The 21,367-nt window shown below is 45.3% G+C and overlaps 1 long non-coding RNA gene across 1 annotated transcript; it reads right to left on the bottom strand.

Moving 5' to 3' along the window:
• Positions 1 to 1,522: 1,522 nt before the first annotated feature.
• LOC138420384 (uncharacterized) lies at positions 1,523 to 21,230 on the bottom strand. Its single transcript, XR_011249227.1, has 2 exons — positions 21,088 to 21,230; positions 1,523 to 2,016 (listed from the first exon to the last, which is right to left on the bottom strand). It is a non-coding gene; the product is annotated as an uncharacterized lncRNA (long non-coding RNA).
• Between the last annotated feature and the right edge of the window lie 137 nt (positions 21,231 to 21,367).

A 21,367-nucleotide genomic window follows, 5' to 3' on the forward strand; every position in this document is an offset into this window, starting at 1 on the left:
AGAAAACTGCTCCAGTAGAGCTCTGTTCCAAATGATGCCATGGAATTATTATTTTTAATGTCTTAAAGAAAAATCAAAAGTCCTCTTTAAGAAACATCCTTAGGAGGAGCTTGGAGCTGCTGGACTGTCCTTTATTTTTAAAAATGCTTACTGTGCAACTACTCTATATAAAATGCTGTACCAAGCATTCTGCAGGTAGAAAGATGACTAAGATAGTCCCTGTCAATAAAACCTCACAATTTTAGATGAAATTCTCTTCTACAAAATAAACCAGAAGAGATGCAAAAGTTGACGTCCCATGCCACCCCTAAAAATAATAGGATTACAAATAACGCACTATAGACCCCCAGTAGAAAGTACTCAGTAAGCGGTAATTATCCTTATTCTTTTCTCTAATAGTGTGCGTAGCTGGCTAAATGTTTCATTGAGCCACTTTCAAGGACTTCATCCTGTCGAGTGACTCAGAAGTTGCTAGAAAGAGAGAAGATGATGTTCAGTGAACGAGGTACTTGAGGTATGCCCAGGTATTTGGATTCAGGTAAACTCCACTGTTTAACAGAAATGTTTTTAAATGGTTAGTTTTTATGAGCTAGTCAGGGTTATCAGTTACATCAGAAGTGGTTAAATATTTTTTAAATAATAAAATGTTGTGTTCCTTTGGAAAGCTGGGTGGACTGCATCATAAATCAACTAACTCCGTCTTCAACTGCGTAGGTAACTCCCACAGGGCAGAGCTGTGAGCCCAGCTCACCCCGTGTGCACACAGGCCCCTGGGGGCTCTCAGAGTGGAGACTGTGCTTGGGCAGGTCTGGGGTGGGGTCTGAGACCCTGCATTTCTAGCAGGCTCCCAGCTGAGGGTGACAATGCTGGTCTTTCAGGCACACTCTGAGTAGCAAGGGACTGAGATGCTGCTTCATCTGTGGCAGCGACACAAACTGTAGTAATAGTGTCTAAAAGTAAAAACAATATACTTTTTAGGGCTAGTCTAATAGACCAAAACATATGAACGTATACAGAGGCAAACGTGATGATTTATTCATCCGAGAGCTCATTATGGATTGGATTGCCTCACTCCAGGGCCTGATTCCTGATGCTTTCCAAACTTGACTCTGCACTTGCTTTTGGAGGTAGCACCGTATAGTGGCCATGAACGTGAGCTCCAACCCGAGTCACCCCAGACTTAAATCTCTGGGCACATTACTTCGGCTAAACTGCTTACCTCTTCCTAAGCTTCAGTAGTTTGTGTATAAAATGGGCAAAAAAAATTAACACTCACTTGCCTCCTAGGATTTCTGGAGGACTCAGTGAAAATGCACGTGAAGCAGCTAGCCAGATGCCTGGCGATGAGCTATATACCTTAGGGTTTCAACTAAGCCATCCGTGGAGACTTCCTGACTGCCACCGTCACACATCTTCTGCATATTGGTCTCAATCTCCATCAGTCTCCAGCCATGAAAAGCCAAGACTTCACTGTTAAAGCTGGATAATGATATATGGTTTGTCTACAATAATATCTTACAAGTAGAGTTCAACAAATTCAGTTTTTATTTTATTTTGTTGGTGTTATTTTTTTCAGACAGTCTGGGTCAGATCTCTTTGTAGTGTTTCCAGTCACTGAGAATTCTTGTTGCCAGCAGAGGGATAAAGAAATGGCCGAGAATGGGGAACTTCAGCCTTGCCCAGTCGCTGTCCAAGACCTCGTCAGCTGCTGAAAGTGTTCTGTGCAGTGGAGACCAGCAGCTGGCGATGGAGACAGGGCTGAGGACAGGACGGGCCATCCAAGGCAGAGGCAAGCCCCCGTCAGCTACTGAAGCTGCCCCCACAGGAGCCACAGCCCAGGAAAGCAGTCCAGGAGGGCTTGGAGAGGGAAGGAAGTACTCTGAAGCGGAGTCACAGGCCAGGAGGAACACAGCCTCACTGGAAACCACGCTGACAACTGGTTCAAGAGGGTCTCTCCATACGCCGGATGGGATGCAAGTTCAAGTCGTGGTCCTTGGCCTCAGGGAGCCCCTAGTTCTGTTAAGGAGGCAAGATTGTCAGTGGTAGGAAGCAAAATCAACACATCAAAATAAGGAAGGAGAAAGGACTGGGGAAAGAGAATAAAGAGGGACAGAGGTTAAAGGAAGAGGAGAAAGAGAGCAACCGATGAGAGTGAGGGGAGGAGAGGGAGACGAGAAGACAAGGACCCTATTCCAAGCACATCTCAAGCACTGATTAAAATAGAGCCAAGAGCATATTAGAACATCCCTTGTGGGATGCCTCCTGATTTCCTCTTGGAAAAAGGACAACCCACCACCTAAGCCAGGAAGGAGATGTAGACACTCAAAGAGAGACTCATGGGTTTGGCAGCTTGAAGGACTGGAAAGGGCAAAACTCAACCACATTTTCTTCAAGGAACACTTTGAGGAGTACTCCTGGTCTTCTGGTTCCCTTCACTTACATTCCATGAAGTGTATGTGGGGAGAATGGTACCCACCTAGGGGCCAGAGAGCTGAAGCTAAGAGGTCAGCCAGCTCCCAAGTTCCAGTCTCAAAACCTGCCAATCACACCACTGTGCCTCCAGGCTCGGCCTAACTCACGCAACCATTAGCTACCTCTTTTGCCAGCCTCATCTCCTCAGGTGGAATGGGGATTGTCTGCCCCGGCTCTCCAAACTGGGAGCTGAGCAAGTTCAGATCGAGTAGAGGTCTCAGAGTCACCTCCTGATAAGTGCAGTCCATGCTGCGGCTCCTCTTCCTCCCCGCTCCCTGCTCAGCTGCCCTACCCTGAGCTCCTGCTGACCACAGTAGGGCCCAAGTGGAGAAAACAATGCTAAGGCTGCATCCACAAAAAGCACAGCTTGTCCTCCAGCCACTGTGAATTATTTCCTGGAGGAAAATAAAATTTATGTTTAATCCATGGGTCTGCCACCTAAGGGGTCATTCCACTTATTGATACTCAGAACAGAAGCCTAAATCTACCAGAACTACCTCCACCCTCTCACCAAAAGTGCCTTGAGTTCACATGACTGGGACTTCAGGGCTGTAGGCTGATCGACCAGGTTTTTGAGAATAAAGCTGATTTCAGACTGAATTGATCAGAATCAAAACCCCAGGTCAACCTGCACTATTCTTAGTGACTCCATAAAGCTGGACTCCCCCTCCCCAAAAATGTCTCTATTAGAACCACCGTGCAGTCCATTTTAGAAATTTTTTTTGGCAATAGCCATCCAGAGAATTTTTATAACCCCCGAAAATAGTCAGTCTGCCCTATCTGTTCCATGCTGCAGGCTGGCAGCGCCTTATAATTAACCAACTTCTCATAAAATGACAGGGTTTGGGCCTGAGATTGTTCTCAAAGATACACTATGCAAACAGCTAGTTAGTGTTACCAGAGAAGAGGAATTTCATTTGGAAAAGCACAGTGATTAAGATGCCAAAGGAAGGACTCAAGGTTTCAAACGGGACCACTGGCCCAGAACTTCTTCCAGAGGATCCCGGGGGATCTGGATGAAGTTTTCAAGACGAGGCTCAAGCCTGGTGCAACACCTTGTTTTCACTCTGGGTTTCTTACAGGACTGCCTGGGCAAGTCACTAAGTGACCCAAGTTTGATCGCTCAGTAATAGTGGGCTTCCCAGGTGGCTCAGCAGTGAAGAATCCACCTGCCAGTCCACAGGAGACATGGGAGACGCGGGTTGGATCCCTGAGTTGGTAAGATCCCCTGGAGAAGGAGGTGATAACCCACTCCAGTATCCTTGCCTGGAGAATCCCAGGGACAGAGGAGCTGGGCAGGATACAGTCCATGGGGTCACACAGAACCTGACACATTTGAGCACACGCGCACACACGCGCACACACAAACCATCATCATAATGCTGACCTCGCAGGGCTCTTGTAAATGCCAAGGACAAAAGAGGGCAGAGGACCTCCTGACATGAGAAGGGGACCAAAAGAAGTGGAGGAACGTGCCCTGGGGCACCCGATGGCAAGCTACAGTTGAAACCCCAGGCTCTGACACCTACAGTGTTCTCTCTCCACTGAGCCCCAGATATGACAGATGAGAAGTGGGCATTTGCCCATTACAATCGCTAGAGCACCCTACTGGGTGATGCGTTCGAGCTAAACTCTCCTCAAGACACATGTCAGCCCAGTAGAGACTTTGTAGGGGCAAAGTCTTATTACAGTCACACAATCTTCCTGAGCAATCTGCTGGAGCACAGGATTTCCACAAGCTCAAACTCAGCTCAAATTCCTTCTCCCATTTGAGGATTAGAAGCTGGGTCTCTACCGAGTCTGCACAAGAAAGACACAGAGGCAGCTTCATACCATGTACTTGTATTCATCCCTTCTGAGCACTATTTTAGAGCTCAGAGCTCTCAATATTCCAGAGGCACTGATTATCACTAAAAGTGAAAGTGAAGTCGCTCAGTCGTGTCCGACTCTTTGCGACCCCATGGACTGTAGCCTACCAGGCTCCTCCGCCCGTGGGATTCTCCAGGCAAGAGTACTGGAGTGGGTTGCCATTTCCTTCTCCAGGAGATCTTCCCAACCCAGGGATCGAACCTGGGTCTCCCACATTGCAGGCAGACGCTTTACCATCTGAGCCACCAGGGAAGACTCATTATCATTAAAAATGATTATTAATTTTATGGAGCACCTAGCAAGGTAGGTCAGGCTCCTTATAATATTTGATACTCAAAATGAAACTGAGGGTGGGTATTTTTTTTTTACCATTTTCATTTTATGGTAAAGGAAGGTGAGGCCTAAAGGGGTGAGGTGATCTGCTCCAGGTTGTACAATCAAGAAAGGTGGGCAGGATTCAAAGCCTGTTCCTCTCTACCAGAACCACACTTGTCCCAGGATGCCGTATGCCTCAGTCATGCTGACTGCAGTGCCAGCCCCCACATCACCAGGCCAGACTCTCAAAAATGCAAACCTTGCAGGACAGGCAGCAATGCAAATCCACACACAGCCGGAAGCGGCCCTACCCTGACAGGCAACCCAGGTGGTCACTTGGTCATGGAATGTGCCCAGTCTGATAAGAAGGCAAATGTCCAGCACCTTGCGGAGCCAAGACACATGTCAGGTTTCACTGCTGGGCTGTGACACAGTAGGAGCCATATGTGGTCTCCACCAGCCAGGACTGGCTGGCACCAATGCCCATAGCCTGCCCAGCATGGCTAGACCAGCAGTGGGCCCCAGGCAGCACTTCTTATGTCTTTCTAGGGGGCAGGGCACAGTTCCAAGAGAGCAACCAAGGAATAAGGCAGCAAACCAAGGAACAGAGATCCCCTTTAACCTCTGCCTCTCTGCACCCCATCCCTCTCTCCAGGTCAGCTCAGGCCCATTCTCCATCATCCAGACTCCAATGCCAACTCCAGCCAGTTCTACCTGGAAGTGAGTTATTTCATGTGTCTGAGCCTGAGTGTCCCTTGGTGAGTAAAATTGGGTCCAGTTGTATGAAGCCAGCACATAGTAAGTGCTCAATAAATGCTGGGCACCTCCTCACTTCTTATAGAGGCCTCCTTCCCTGAATTTTAACTTCTCCATCACCAGGTTCATTCAGCTTAGCATTTTATTAGACACTGGCTTGGCTGTTTAGCTCATGATTTTCTATTCTCATCTTGTCTCTCCTAGAGCTCCTTGGAGCCGAAAAATAAGGCTGATCTTCCTCTTGTCTCCCCACAGAGCACTCAGCACCATTTGGGACCACAATAGGACCAATCACCTGTTGGGTTGGAGCTCCCAAGTTGGTTAATAATGCATGAAACAAAGAAGGAAACATTCTGTGAGGGGGTTTTTAAGTATCATGTGCTATTCTGTGTGCGTTACCTAATTAATGCATTTCACCCTGGCAAAATGAAGCAGATGCTGGTTTTATTTCCATTTTACAGGTATAAGTCTTAGGGTGGTTAAATGAAGTACCCAGAGCCACAAGACTAGGTAGCGGGAAAAGTCAGGATTTGAATCCACAAATTCCATCCTGGAAGCTCATGCTTTTAATCGCTATCTTAATTCCAGTTACTCAGCCAAGGTCTGTTCTGTAGGGTCAGATGCTCCCCCCAGCCCCCGCCCCACCACCCACACACAAAACCATGAGAAGTTAAAGACAAAGGAAAATGTGACGAGTAAGGATCAAAACAGGTCCTAGGGGAAGCCCCGGAGTTGCCTGGCATCTTCCTCTCTGATTCAGGATTGACACCCTGCCATCCAGACCACAGCCCCTAACCCTCTCCTGCTAAACTGACACAGAGAACAATGAGCCATAACCCAAAAAGGAGGATCTTCCTTTTTCTTAGAAGCTTCTCCTTAAATGTTTTCCTCAACACCACAGCCTAGAGAAATCATAGGACAGAAGAGGCAAAAAAATTATTCTATAAATATCATCTTGCTTTTCAGAGATCATCTTTATGGCAGGAATCAAAAAAGTGCTGACTTTCTAGGGTCAATTCCACCTGTCTGTTACACTTCAAATTAAAACTATTTGCATATTGCCTAGAGGGCTTTGAAATTTAGAAATTCATGTGCTATATCTTGAAAGTCAAAAAAAAAAAAAAGATCAAAACCAGCCAGAACTTGTTCCCAGGAGATATAACTGAAATGTACAAGAATCCACCCCAGCAGCGTGGGGTGCTCTCCCTGCAGGGAGACTGTCACCACTGTCTGGGTCTCAGCCGAGTTTTGTCCCCCCACTCAGGAGTTCAGCCTGGGTTTGTCCATCACTCTAAACCTAGGCTCCAAGCATGGGGCCAGCCAAAGGTGCTATGAGCCCTTCTTGATGCTTCTAGACTCAAAGAATACAAAGCAGATGATCAGAGAAGGTGGCCCCAGAGCAGCGTCGTAAGCAGATGAGGAGTGATTCCAAGCAGAGATGAGAAAGGAGCCCAAGCCATTTGACACATGTGAGCCCCTTTAACTGAACCAACCAGTTCAGAGATCAGTCATATTACCCCCACTTTAGAGAAGCAGAATCTGAGGCTTTAGAGAGGTCAATTGGCTTGACCAGCGTCACAAAGGTAGGCACGATAGCGTGTAGATGTAAGCGTAAATGTTACCTGCACATACCACAGCCAGCAGTTCAATCATTTCATCCTGAGTCTCAGGTCAAATGGACCGATAACTCGGGTGGAAGGTCAGGTGAGGTGTCACCGTCTGACCAGTTCTACATTCTACCAATGCCCACAGTGTCTGGCAGCAGAGACCAGCCTGGGTGCATACCAAGGCCACAGCCCTGGACAAAGGGCAGGCTCCCAAAGGGCCCTGAAGCCACCTGGCCCCTCTCTCCCTGCTGGCTGCAGGGCCCTGGGCTTTACAGACCACCTCACACCCTGTTATCTTTCTCCAGGCTCCTGGCTGGTTGAGGGCGTGGCCCTGCTCTGGTTTAAAGACACACAGAAGAATGCAGGTCACTGACTCAGCATCCCTGTGGCCCCAGCCATCCAACGTCACAAGCACGTGTAACGCACATGCGCCCCTGGATAAAAACCCATTCCTCAGGGGAGCTGAGCCTTCTGAGTCTAATAGCAATAGCAGCCAGACTATCTGTGGCCACCTGCCTCATTTTGTGCAACAGAAAAGTTCAGGGAGAAGGCCAGTAGCAAGTATTGAGAATCTCCTTTCTGTCGGTCACCAAGTATGCAATGTATGTATTTTAATCCTCCCAAGAACTCAGCAAGGTAACAGTTACAGTAATAGCCCCATATTACAAAGGCCATTTACAATAGTAATTAGGGGCTTAGGCTCTGAAGGAAAAATTGCCTGGGTTCAAATGTTGGCTCCTCTCCTTACTGCTGTGTGCCCTTGGGCAAGTCACTTCACCTCTCTGTGCCTCACTTTCCAAGCTAATTAGTTCTTTCCTGGACTGCAGCCTTCTGCTCCCCGAGGCCCCTTCCTTACAGATTTTGGATTTCCCAGTCTCCTTAATCATGAGAGCCAATTCCTTAAAGCAAATCTTTCCAGTAGGTAGATAGATAAACAGGTAGATAGTTAGACAGACAGACAGGTAGATGTCTGTTCTGTTTCTCTGGGGAACTCTGACTAATACAGATAATAATAATAATGCCTGATAGCACAGATAATAATAATGCTTATGAGATTGCTGTGAGGGATAATGAGTTAAGATACGGAAAGTTCTTAGCACTTTTCCTGGCACCTGATGAGAGCACAATGTGTGTCATTTTAAGCTGTATGGATGAGAATACCTGGTCAAGTAACTTCTCCAAGGGTCAAAATCCAGGACTGTCTGACTCGAGTGGGTGATGGAGATGAAACTGAGCAGGTACAGAGGAGAGAAAGAAACCAAGCCCGTGGGTAAGAAAAGCAAGGTCCAGTGCTGGACTCCAGTGGGTCAGAGCCAAGGGCAAGTGGGTTTGAACTTAGCCCAAGGCCAAAGGCAGAAGGGTCCTGCCCTAGGCCTCTAGGAGGCGGGCTTGGGGAATAGTCAGGGTGACCAATCTGACATGTTTTGCCCATCTTTCCCAATTTTGGCACTCAGAAAATCTCCTGGGTTACAATGTTGGCTCTTCTTACTGCTGTGTGCCCTTGGGTAAGTCACTTCACCTCTCTGTGCCTCATTTTTCATGTTCATCCTTTTTTCTCTGGTCTCCAGCCTGTTCCATCCCCGACACCCTTCTGGGACTCCTTTAGTCCTGGGCAAACTGGGACAGCTAGGCACCCTAGAAACAGTTCCCCTGAGAAGACAGAGGTCTGGAAGCCCAGACCTCACCCTGTATGAGACCCTCAGACTCACTCGCTTTGCATTAGGACCTCTGAAGAGGTCAATTTTGCGCAAAGAGAGTTATTTGTCAGTTTTACCAAGGAAGAGACGTGCCTCCTCTGCTGAAGCTGGTTCACTGCCTCCAACCTCACCCACTGTGGGGCAACCACCGCCCCATTCAGCCAGCCCTTCACTCCACTGAGAAGCAAACTGAAGCTCAACACCAAAGAGACCTGCCCAGGGTCACCGACTATCAAAGCCTGGTCTTGGGGCCTCCAATCCTGTGCTCAGTCAGCCACACCCTGGGCCAGAACACTGTGCTGAATTTGAAGGGGACAGCTCCCAGGCATACCCCCACCAGAAATGGGTTTCCTTTCAAGATGGCGATGAGCCAAGAGCTGTTGGCCATGACCCTGAAAGGGCCCTGGGATGTCTGGTTTCCTACAGATAAAGAGCCTCTGAAGCCCAGAGAGACCCACGTTCCTGTGACCGGCTCCCCTCCATGTCCTGCTCGCTCAGGGAACAGGAGTTTCCAGGAGGCACCTGAACACGCAGAGCTCCCACGTGAGCTGCTAGTTTGCCCAGGGAGGACAGTAAGACAGCTGTCACCTCCCAAGAAGGGAGTTCATGGTCCCAGGGTGATGGGTGGACAACTGAGTCACCAGGGCAGGGATGGTCACCAAGCAAAGCATATAGACTTCTTCAGAAGCCCCTTCTTTCTCTGTCTCCATCTCTCTTTGGCTCCAAGCGTAGGCTTGTCCTCACAGCACAAGTCTCCAAACTTCTCCACCACCACACCTGACCTCTGTGGCGTGCCCTCACTGGCCTATTCTCAGCACTTCTGTCTGACGCGAAACCAGTTCTGACAGGCTCCACGGTGCCCAGATGCTGAGGTACTGCTCCTCCTGTGGTATTCCCCCCGCCACTTGGGTTTCAGTGGTTCAAAAGCTGGAAAAAGGGGGACTAGACTTTGGCACTGTTGCTTTGGCACCTGGAGTTTGGTGTAGGGAAAGATGGAGAAGGGAGATGGTGGTTTAAGAAGCTCAAGATGGGGCTTTCCTGGTGGTTCAGTGGTGAAGAGTCCACTTGTCCATGCAGGGGGTTGATCCCTGGTCTAGGAAGATTCCCCACACCTCGGAGCAACTAGGCCAGCACACCACCATCACTAAGCCAGCACTCTAGAGCCCCAGGAGCCACAACTACTGAAGCCCACACACCCTAGAGCCTCTCCTCTGCAACTAGAGAGTAGCCCCCACAGAACGGAAGACCCAGAACAGCCAAAAATAAATAGATAGGAAGCTCTAGATGGTTCAAGAGCTCTGGTTTCAATCCCAGTGAAGGTTTCCAAAAGCAGGTCAGGAGTGCATGACAACCTTTGCTTCCTCTCAAGCCAAGAACTGCTCATTCTGGTCTCACTTACCAGACCCAAGAGAAGACTATGCCCCAAGAGAGTTGGGCCCAGCCCGGCACTTGGGCTCAGTTAATGCTAGTGGATTTGAACCCAGATTTGCCTCGTGGGACCACCACCTACTTCTACTCATTGTGAGCATTAAATTAGATAATAACCCAGTAACACACATTGAGTGATTAGTTAGCACGATGTCTGGTACATTTTAAGTGTTCCATAAAAAGCATTAGCTTTTCTTATAAATAGTATTATCATGCAGTTATTCAAAGGATTGGGACTTAAAATGTTTGCACAACTTTCTCAGGAATGCCCATCCCAAGTGAAGGTCAGAGGCCAAGCTAATTATGCCATGCTGATAGGAAAATAAAACTCACCAAATAAAGCATTATTACTTTACTAACATTGCCATGATGGACTGAAATCCTGAATATTTGCCACACAGAATATCAAGGAAGTTAGGATTTAAAAGTCAAGATATTTCAAGGGCAAAAACATCCAAAGCATTTCCCATGAATTTGTAATTTTTATAAGAAGGTGATGAATGTTCATGCTGCATGGTCTTCAACCACTCCTGGGCCTGTCAAGCTCAAGGTCATGGCTTGTGGCCTTTAGCTCTGCTTTAAATTGGCTGAGCATCAGTACACTGTCACCTAACTTCCTGTCTCAAGGGAATAGCTCCTGGGTCCAGCCCAGACACAAGCTTACTGTCCTTAAAGATCTCTAGAAAAAGACAGTTCTGACCCTCCTCCATTCTCTTTTCCTTCCCCTGAAGCTAATAATAACTATCCGAGCTTATCAAGTATGTGTACGGTCATACCCAATGAATTTTTCATGTGTCATCTAAAGTAATCCTCACAATAGCCCTCTGAGTTACTGAAATCACTGTTTCCATTTTGCAGATATGAAGACTGAGGCTCAAAGAAATTGTCACCTGCCCAACTAGAAGTCTGTGAAGTCACATCACTCATTGCCTGTTACCTGTGTGTGTGTCCTATTACTGTTTAAGCCCATTTTCTCTTGTGCAGTCCTCACTGGAGAGACAGTATTTTTTCTTCAACTTGTGTGTAACAACTGTTAAAGATATCTACTGGCACAGCCACTGTAGAGGATCATTTGCTTGTATCTATTGAAATTTAAGCAAACTTTAAATGATACAACAGACCAGTTAGACCTAACTGAGATCTATAGGACATTTCACCCCAAAACAATGAATTTCACCTTTTTCTCAAGTGCTCATGGAACCTTCTCCAGGATAGATCACATCCTGGGCCATAAATCTAACCTTGATAAATTTAAAAAAAATCGAAATCATTCCAAGCATCTCTTCTGACCATAATGCAGTAAGATTAGATCTCAATTACAGGAGAAAAACTATTTAAAATTCCAACATATGGAGGCTGAACAACATGCTTCTGGATAACCAACAAATCACAGAAGAAATCAAAAAAGAAATCAAAATATGCATAGAAATGAATGAAAATGAAAACACGACAACCCAAAACCTGTGGGACACTATAAAAGCAGTGCTAAGAGGAAAGTTCATAGCAATACAGGCATACCTCAAGAAACAAGAAAAAAGTCAAATAAATAACCTAACTCTACACATAAAGCAATAGAAAAGGAAGAAGTGGAGAACCCCAGGGTTAGTAGAAGGAAAGAAATCTTTAAAATTAGGGCAGAAATAAATGCAAAAGAAACAAAAGAGACCATAGCAAAAATAAACAAAGCCAAAAGCCGGTTCTTTGAAAGGATAAATAAAATTGACAAACCATTAGCAAGACTCATCAAGAAACAAAGGGAGAAAACTCAAATCAATAAAATTAGAAATGAAAATGGAGAGATCACAACAGACAACACAGAAATACAAAGGGTCATAAGAGACTACTATCAGCAATTATATGCCAATAAAATGGACAACGTGGTAGAAATGGACAAATTCTTAGAAAAGTACAACTTTCCAAAACTGAGCCAGGAAGAAATAGAAAATCTTAACAGACCCATCACAAGCACCGAAATGGAAACTGTAATCAGAAATCTTCCAGCAAACAAAAGCCCAGGTCCAGATGGCTTCACAGCTGAATTCTACCAAAAATTTCGAGAAGAGCTAACACCTATCCTCCTCAAACTCTTCCAGAAAATTGCAGAGGAAGGTAAACTTCCCAACTCATTCTATGAGGCCACCATCACCCTAATACCAAAACCTGACAAAGATGCCACAAAAAAAAGAACACTACAGGCCAATATCACTGATGAACATAGATGCAAAAATCCTCAACAAAATTCCAGCAATCAGAATCCAACAACACATTAAAAAGATCATACACCATGACCAAGTGGGCTTTATCCCAGGGATGCAGGGATTCTTCAATATCTGCAAATCAATCAATGTAATTCACCACATTAACAAATTGAAAAATAAAAGCCATATGATTATCTCAATAGATGCAGAGAAGGCCTTTGACAAAATTCAACATCCATTTATGATAAAAACTCTCCAGAAAGCAGGAATAGAAGGAACATACCTCAACATAATAAAAGCTATATATGACAAACCACAGCAAACATTATCCTCAATGGTGAAAAACTGAAAGCATTTCCCCTAAAGTCAGGAACAAGACAAGGGTGCCCACTTTCACCTCTACTAGTCAACATAGTTCTGGAAGTTTTGGCCACAGCAATCAGAGCAGAAAAAGAAATAAAAGGAATCCAGATTGGAAAAGAAGAAGTAAAACTCTCACTGTCTGCAGATGACATGATCCTCTACATGGAAAACCCTAAAGACTCCACCAGAAAATTACTAGAGCTAATCAATGAATATTGTAAAGTTGCAGGATATAAAATCGACACACAGAAATCCCTTGCATTCCTATACACTAATAATGAGAAAATAGAAAAAGAAATTAAGGAAACAATTCCATTCACCATTGCAATTAAAACAATAAAATACTTAGGAATGTATCTACCTAAAGAAACTAAAGACCTATATATACAAAACTATAAAACACTGATGAAAGAAATCAAAGAGGACACTAATAGATGGAGAAATATACCATGTTCATGGATTGAAAGAATCAATATAGTGAACATGAGTATACTACCCAAAGCAATCTACAGATTCAATGCAATCCCTATCAAGCTACCAGCGGTATTTTTCACAGAACTAGAACAAATAATTTCAAGATTTGTATGGAAATACAAAAAACCTCCAATAGCCAAAGCAATCTTGAGAAAGAAGAATGGAACTGGAGGAATCAACTTGCCTGACTTCAGGCTCTACTACAAAGCCACAGTCATCAAGACAGTATGGTACTGACACAAAGACAGAAATATAGATCAATGGAACAAAATAGAAAGCCCAGAGATAAATCCACACACATATGGACACCTTATCTTTGACAAAGGAGGCAAGAATATACAATGGAGAAAAGACAATCTCTTTAACAAGTGGTGCTGGGAAAACTGGTCAACCACTTGTAAAAGAATGAAACTAGATCACTTTCTAACACCACACACAAAAATAAACTCAAAATGGATTAAAGATCTAAACATGAGACCAGAAACTATAAAACTCCTAGAGGAGAACATAGGCAAAACACTCTCCAAAATAAATCACAGCAGGATCCTCTATGATCCACCTCCCAGAATATTGGAAATAAAAGCAAAAATAAACAAATTGGATCTAATTAAAATTAAAAACTTCTGCACAACAAAGGAAACTCTAAGCAAGGTGAAAAGACAGCCTTCTGAATGGGAGAAAATAATAGCAAATGAAGCAACTGACAAACAACTAATCTCAAAAATATACAAGCAACTTATGCAGCTCAATTCCAGAAAAATAAAAGACCCAATCAAAAAATGGGCCAAAGAACTAAATAGACATTTCTCCCTAGAAGACATATGGATGGCTAACAAACACATGAAAAGATGCCCAACATCACTCATTATTAGAGAAATGCAAATCAAGACCACAATGAGGTACCACTTCACACCGGTCAGAATGTCTGTGATCCAAAAATCTGCAAGCAATAAATGCTGGAGAAGGTGTGGAGAAAAGGGAACCCTCTTACACTGTTGGTGGGAATGAAAACTAGTACAGACACTATGGAGAACAGTGTGGAGATTCCTTTAAAAATTGCAAATAGAACTACCTTATGACCCAGCAATCCCACTGCTGGGCATACACACCAAGGAAACCAGAATAGAAAGAGACACATGTACCCCAATGTTCATCGCAGCACTGTTTATAATAGCCAGGACATGGAAACAACCTAGATGTCCATCAGCAGATGAATGGATAAGAAAGCTGTGGTACATATACACAATGGAGTATTACTCAGCTATTAAAAAGAATACATTTGAATCAGTTCTAATGAGATGGATGAAACTGGAGCTGATTATACAGAGTGAAGTAAGCCAGAAAGAAAAACACCAATGCAGTATACTAACACATATATATGGAATTTAGAAAGATGGTAATGATGACCCTGTATGCAAGACAGCAAGAGACACAGATGTGTAGAGCAGACTTTTGGACTCTGAGGGAGAGCGAGCGAGAGGGTAGGATGATTTGGGAGAATGGCATTGAAACATGTATACTATCATGTAAGAAACGAATTGCCAGTCTATGTTTGATGCAGGATGCAGGATGCTTGATGCTTTGGGCTGGTGCACAGGGATGATCCGGAGGGATGATGTGGGGTGGGAGGTGGGAGGGGGGGTTCATGTTTGGGTGCTCATGTACACCTGTGGAGGATTCAGGTCAATGTATGGCAAAACCAACACAGTATTGTAAAGTAAAATAAAGTAAAAATAAAAATTTAAATGAAATTTAAAATTTTCATACTCTGTCACACATCAATCCCACTTCCTCTGCCCCAAAAAAATACTCACAAAATTGAACAAGGAGCTATGTCCAAGAATCTTGGTTGAAACATTATGATAATGGAAATTTGATAACAACTCAAATGTTCACTGATTGGGGAATGACCAACAAGACAGAAAACTATGCTATATACACATAACATGAAATTTTAGGCTGTGACAGGAATGAATGAATCTGTTACGTTTACATGGAAAGAGAATCAAGACCTATTGTGAAATGAAAGCAGCTCCAGAATGGTGCTTGTAAGCATGATTCCATGTGTTGTTGAAAAACAAGTGTTGCTGATGTTTTCTATGCACATATTTGTTTTTGTTTGTTGTTTTTAATCTCTAAGTCATGTCCAACTCTTTGCAACCCCAAGGACTGTAGCCCACCAGGCTCATCTATCCTTGTGATTTCCCACTCAAGAATACTGGAGTGGGTTACCATTTCCTTCTCCAGGGGATCTTCCCAACCCAGGTATCATCTTCACTGGCAGGTGGATTCTTTACCACTGAGCCACATGAGAAGCTCAAGCATATATTTAGATATATGTAAATATATAGGAAAAGGTCTGAAATTATATTAGCCAAACAGAATAATTACCCACTGAATGAGGGAAAGTAACAAAAAATAGGGGATTTGATCAAAAAGGATTCCAGCTCTATCTAGGCAGTTTTAATTTTCCACAAGAATAACATTCATGTGTTACTATGCAATTATAGTAAATTTAATATAAACTTGTTTTAATTATTTACATTTAAAAGTTATAGCATGTGGTGGTAAAGGGTGCAATAGACTCAGACAGATCTGGGCTTCTATCCTGGCTTTACCACTCAGTAGCTCTGTAACCTTAAATAAGTTATTTAAGGTCTTTCTGTGTGTCTTTATCCTCAGCTATAAAATGAAGTTGATAATCACACTTAGCTTAGAAGGTGCAGTGAAGGATTAAATGAGGTCATGAATAAAGCTCTTAACCCTGTGCATATATAGTGATTAACCACTGAAGGCAACTTTTGTTGCTCCTAAAGGTATATGATCCTTCCTGAGTGATCAGTGCAAAGAAATAGAGGAAAACAATAGAATGGGAAAGACTAGAGATCTCGTCAAGAATATTAGAGATACCAAGGGAACATTTCATGCAAAGATGGGCTCAATAAAGGGCAGAAATGGTATGGACCTTACAGAAGCAGGAGATATTAAGAAGAGGTGGCAAGAATACACAGAAGAACTGTACAAAAAAGATCTTCGGGCCCCAGATAATCACGATGGTATGATCACTCACCTAGAGCCAGACATCCTGGAATGCGAAGTCAAGTGAGCCTTGGGAAGCATCACTACAAACAAAGCTAGTGGAGGTGATGGAATTCCAGCTGACCTGTTTCAAATCCTGAAAGATGATGCTGTGAAAGGGCTGCACTCAATATGCCAGCAAATTTGGAAAACTCAGCAGTGGCCACAGGACTGGAAAAGGTCAGTTTTCATTCCAATCTCAAAGAAAGGCAATGCCAAAGAATGCTCCAACTACCACACAATTGCACTCATCTCACACGCTAGTCCCCACTCCAGTACTCTTGCCTGGAAAATCCCATGGACAGAGGAGCCTGGTATGCTGCAGTCCATGGGGTTGCTAAGAGTTGGACACGAATAAACAACTTCACTTACACTTTTCACTTTCATGCACTGGAGAAGGAAATGGTAACCCACTCCAGTGTTCTTACCTGGAGAATCCCAGAGACAAGGGAGCCTGGTGGGCTGCCATCTAAAGGGTCACACAGAGTCAGACACGACTGAAGCAACTTAGCAGCAGCAGCAGCACATGCTAGTAAAGTAATGCTCAAAATTCTCCAAGACAGGCTTCAACAGTACATGAACAGTGAGCTTGCGGATGTTCAAACTGGTTTTAGAAAAGGCAGAGAAACCAAAGATCAAATTGCCAACATCCATTGGATTATCAAAAAAGCAAAAGAGTTCCAGAAAAACATCTATTTCTGCTTTATTGACTATGCCAAAGCCTTTGACTGTGTGGATCACCAAAAACTGTGGTAAGTTCTTAAAGAGATGGGAATACCAAACCACCTGATCTGCTTCCTGAGAAATCTGTATGCAGGTCAGGAAGCAACAGTTAGAACGGGACATGGAACAACAGACTGGTTCCAAATAGGAAAAGGAGTACATCAAGGGTGTATACTGTCACCCTGCTTGTTTAACTTATATGCAGGGTACATCATGAGAAATGCTGGGCTGGATGAAGCACAAGCTGGAATCAAGATTGCCAGGAGAAATATCAATAACCTCAGATATGCAGATGACACCACCCTTATGGCAGAAAGCGAAGAGGAACTAAAGAGCCTCTTGATGAAAGTGAAAGAGGAGAGTGAAAATTTTGGCTTGAAGCTTGACATTCAGAAAACTAAGATTATGGCATCCGGACTCATCACTTCATGGCAACTAGATGGGGAAACAGTGGAAACAGTGACAGACTTTATTTTGGGGCGGGGGGGGGGCCTCCAAAATCATGCAAATGGTGACTGCAGCCATGAAATAAAAAGACACTTGCTCCTTGGAAGAAAAACTATGACCAACCTAGATAGCATATTCAAAAGCAGAGACATTACTTTGACAACAAAGATCTGTCTAGTCAAAGCTATGGTTTTTCCAGTAGTCATGTATGGATGTGAGAGTTGGACCATAAGGATAGCTGAGTGCCAAAGAATTGAAGCTTTTTAACTGTGGTGTTGGAGAAGACTCTTGAGAGTCCCTTGGACAGCAAGGAGATCCAACCAGTCTATTCTGAAGGAAATCAGTCCTAAATAATCATTGGAAGGACTGATGTTGAAGCTGAAACTCCAATACTTTGGCCACCTGCTGCAAAGAACTGACTCATTTGAAAAGACCCTGATGCTGGAAAAGATTGAAGGCGGGAGGAGAAGGGGATGACACAGGATGAGATGATTGGATGGCATCACTGACTAAACAGACATGAGTTTGAGTAAACTCTGGGAGTTGGTGATGGGCAGGGAGGCCTGGCGTACTGCAGTCCATGGTGTTGCAAAGAGTCAGACACAACTGAGCGACTGAGCTGAACTGAAAGATCTGTGAGGAGCTGTGATTTACACCTTGGAGTTGGCAGAGATCCGCTAGCGAGTAATAATACCTCATCACGCGTCCAGATTTCTAAGGGAAACAGCGAGCTCACGCCCCTCCCGTACCCCGTTCACAGGCACACGCAGGGACACACACCCTGTGGGAGAAGAAATGGGAGGGCAAGCGATATTCAAGAAGAGAGTTAGGAGGAGAACAGGTGAAAGCATCTGTTTGTTGAGATCAGCGGATGCTGATGGAAGCAGGGCAGGACCCAAGGGCTCAGCCGCGGGGCATCCACCGCCCTATCCCTGACTTCGAGGAGGCTCCTGTCACTCTGAAGACAGGGAATTCACCACCAAGGAAACCAAATCCCTAGAATAAGTCATTTGGAAAGAGCATCAAATAGAAAAACTTAAAGACAGCATTTCTTCCTTTCTGCGAGGCGACCACGGGGTGGATCACGCTCAGCACTGGCTGAGCAGAGGAGGTGAACTGGGCCGGTGGGGGCAATCCATGGGGCCGCGGAAGGTCCGGTTAGGAGGACAGGGCTCAGTCCCTCCCAGCCCGACCCAGCAGAGAATCCCAGTCTGGTTTTGACAAGGAAGGGGTCTGAGGCTACTATGCAGGATGGCGTATTCATCTGAATTCCTGCGGCTGACTTTAGAGAAAGAACTCTGTAATCTTGCCCTAAATGCTCAGGAGGGACTAATACTTTCCTGGCACTTAGAGACTGCAAACAGAAGTCCTAAGTGTCGCCTTTGCAGAGCTGAATCCGTGTACCCTGTTTAAATATTAACCAGGACTCTACCTGCCTTATCTCTTTTCCGTGGAAAGGCCTCCCCGGAGAAGGAACGCACAGGGCAGAATTCGGCTCCCACGCCACACGCCCACTAGCGTCTCTCCTGAGCCATCTCCGCAAAGGAGACGCTTCAGGATATAAAAAATCCGAATCCACCCTCCTCGGGAGAAGAAGTTCTCCAAACTCTTAAATCCTAAAAGGAAAGTCTCCTTCAGCCATCTGAGTTTGGGGGCGAATAGCAGGAATGTCATCTGTGGGACTTAATAAATCACTCATTAACTTCTACAGTGCCATACCCTGCAGGTGGTGGCAGGGGACTGGGGGAGGAGTGAAGGGCAGAGAGCTGAGCCCTGCCTGAGATTGGGGACCAAATCCAGGTTTAAATCTTAGCCATCCAACCCGGGACCAGCAGGGTCTGCTGCTCTGAGGGCATCCAAACATCTCAGACCTAAAAGACCAGCCTGAAGTAAAGTCTCAAAGGGGCAATGGTGATCCTGTCCCAGGAGGCCAAGTTCTCCTGGTCACATGGGGCCCTTCAGTCTCTTCTGTGCCATCCAGGGCCCTGGCCTCTTCACTGAGTCTTCCCTAGGGACACCCCAGTTCCATGCTCAAGATTCTTGTCCTAATCCCTGACCCCCTTTAAGGGGCAAGAATAGAAAACAATCTCCTTGGAGATGAGGAGAAGGTGAGCCCACATCCTAGGTCTCCTCATTCACAGAGACCAGCAGGGTCTTCCCGCTTCCTGCTTCTGATGGCAAGGATCCTACAGATAGATGCACAAGGCGTAGATATTGACAAAGGCAGAGAATTTAGGTTCTTGTAACTCCCTGGGATGAAGCTCTGCTGGCATGTGTGAGCTGGGGGAGTTTCTGCTCATCCTGACTCTAATCAGAGCACAAGTCACAGGACTGAGTTTTCTGTTTGTACAGTGTCCTAAGACTCTTCTGGTGGGATCTCCGACTCAGTGTCATCCTTTGCTGCCTTTCACCCCTCAACAAACAGCAGATCATCAGAGCAGATGAGGGTCCCCCTGCAGAAGGGACTCCTAGCCACCTCCTATGGAGCTGAGAGTTTAGTGAGAGGGGGCCACCTGTCTTTGCTGTTGTTGTTCAATCACTCAGTCATGTCCAACTCTTTGCAACCTCATAGACTGCAGCACCCTGGCTTCTGTGTCCTTCACCATCTCCCGGAGTTTTTCAAACTCATGTTCATTGAGTTGATGATGCTATCCAACCATCTCATTCTCTTTTGCCCCCTTCTTCTCTTGCCCTCAATCTTTCCCAGCATCAGGGTCTTTTCCAACGAGTTGGCTCTTCACATCAGATGGTCAAAGTATTGAAGCTTCAGCATCAGTACTTCTAGTAAATATTCAGGATTGATTTCCTCTAGAACTGACTGGCTTGATCTCCTTCCTGTCCATGGGACTCTCAAGAGTCTTCTGCTGTCTCTAGAACACTGCAGATGGTCTTCTATGCAGGGTGAACATCAGATCTCATAGCAGGCTTCAGGGAGAAATCTCTGAGAGTACTTTTCTTCCTTATCTTCACAGCCACGAATCACTCAAGACTTCAGACCCTAGGCTAAGTACTTTGCATTATATTATATTATTTCATCCAGTCCTCATGGCAATACTTTGAGGACCCATTTTATAGATGGAGAAACTGGCGCAGAGGGGAACCAAGCAACTAGCCCTTGGTCACATGGCCACTAAGCGACAGAAGGAGGATTTGAAACCAGGCCTGTCTAATCCCATAGGCCAAGCTCTCGGACAGTCTCCTGAGCCTGACTGCTGATGTTACTATAGGATGAATTGAGCAGAGAATCGCCTTGTGCATAACTCCAACCCTAGACAAATGAAGTTCTGCCTGTACTTTGCTGTCCCTGGGGCTGGATGGGGAAGGGTGATCTCCTGCAAGGGCTCCCAGCAACAGTCCAAACAGCCCCCAAAGCCTCAGAGGTTAATACAGCTGCAGTTCGTTTGCATTGGGATTGCAGGGCACTGCATTGTCCAGGAGATAAGTCTGTATTATGCAAATTACCTGTGCCAGGATTCTCCAGAAATTACCAAGCCTCTGGAGAATTGCCTGGCTGCTTAACCCTTTCCATCCATCTACAGAGAACGGACAACACTGATCAATGAAAGAGGTTCCCCAGGACAAGACAACCTGATGAGCAGAGGGTGACCTCTCCAGGCTGGTGTGACAGGCACACAACTCATCCCTTGGGTTTGTCCTTACCGTGGGTCTGAAGCCCAACCGGTTTCTTCAAATGTCTCGAAGGGGAAAGTGTTTCCTTGAGAGGATCCTTGGGGCTCACTGGAGTTGGAAGAATTTCTTCCGTGGGGCTTGAGAGCTCAGAATCATTTACTCTGACCAAATGGTGAGGGTTTCTCAGAGAAGGTGGTATTTGAACTGAGTATGCGAGGTGAATCAACAGCAGAGAAGGGGCATGTCATGGACACAGAGGCAGGAAAGTCCACAGCTCATTTTAGGAGCAGCAAGTGATTGAAGTGGACAA

The sequence above is a fragment of the Ovis canadensis genome, chromosome 15 (genome assembly GCF_042477335.2).
Source record: "Ovis canadensis isolate MfBH-ARS-UI-01 breed Bighorn chromosome 15, ARS-UI_OviCan_v2, whole genome shotgun sequence".
Lineage (NCBI taxonomy): Eukaryota > Metazoa > Chordata > Mammalia > Artiodactyla > Bovidae > Ovis > Ovis canadensis.